Source organism: Echinops telfairi, unplaced genomic scaffold (assembly GCF_000313985.2).
Source record: "Echinops telfairi isolate 266 unplaced genomic scaffold, ASM31398v2 ScPeMD7_7468;HRSCAF=8506_1, whole genome shotgun sequence".
Classification (NCBI taxonomy): domain Eukaryota; kingdom Metazoa; phylum Chordata; class Mammalia; order Afrosoricida; family Tenrecidae; genus Echinops; species Echinops telfairi.
In genome coordinates, this window is record NW_022111370.1 from 8,007,171 (window position 1) to 8,008,231 (window position 1,061).

A 1,061-nucleotide genomic window follows, 5' to 3' on the forward strand; every position below is an offset into this window, starting at 1 on the left:
AGATGTTCAAATTGGGGAAGGGGATTACCTTTTTGTAGAACATTTCCAGTTCAGTCTTAATATCCTGCTCCTGTTTTAACACTGGCGATCTTGTGGGAAATGGCTTGATGGGGTTGGGCAGGGCCAGTATCCTGCCATCGTCGCCGAACCATCCTCTCCCCTGCAAGTCAACCAGTGGAGAGGGCAAGATAATCTTTGTCGTTGTAGGGAAAATACTTGACCAAATAAGCAACATATCGAGGAAATAAAGGCAGAGAACACATGTAAAAATTGTCACACTGCTGTGTCAGCACACACATTTCATATACCTTCTTCTGGGAGTAACTTTCAACGCCTGTTTCCATTAGCATTCCAGATGCCACTAACACTCCTCACAATTGATTTAAGATGGAGCCCCTTCCCACATTCTCCATGTCACCACCCCAGGCAAAGAAAAAATGAAGGAAAAGCTTAAATGAGTCAAGGAAAAACACAATTCGTAATTTCTAAGGAGTGAAAGGAAAAGCCAGAGGAGAAAAATTGGAAATGCTGAACAAAACAGGGGCCTTCCCTCTTTTTGCTACTGTGAACAGTGTTGCTATGAACATGATGTGCAGGAATCCATGTGTGCCACGGCTCTTATTGTCTAGGATATGTGCCAAGTAGAATGGCTGGGTTGTAAGGCATTTCTGTTCCTAAGTTTTTGAGGCAGTACCATACTAATTTCCATCGTGGTCGTCCTGTTTAACGGCCCCACCAGTTGTGGGTGAATCCGGTCTCTCCTTACCCTCATCATCATTTGTTGTTAACGGTTTCTCTAAGTCTTGCTTTCCATGCATGGTCGAGGTGAATTTCGATTTGCATCTCTCTCGTGGCATTTTTCCCCATCTGTTTGCAGTTTGAATCTATTCTTTGGTGACATGTCTGTTCATGTCCGCTGCCCACTGGGAAAATGGGATTCTCTTTCCCTTGTTGAGGTGTTACAGATTTCGGTAAACTTTAAAGATTCCTCCAACCATTTTCCCGGCAAAGATGTTCTCTGTATGGAATCATGCCATCTGAAAATAGAATTTTACTTCTTC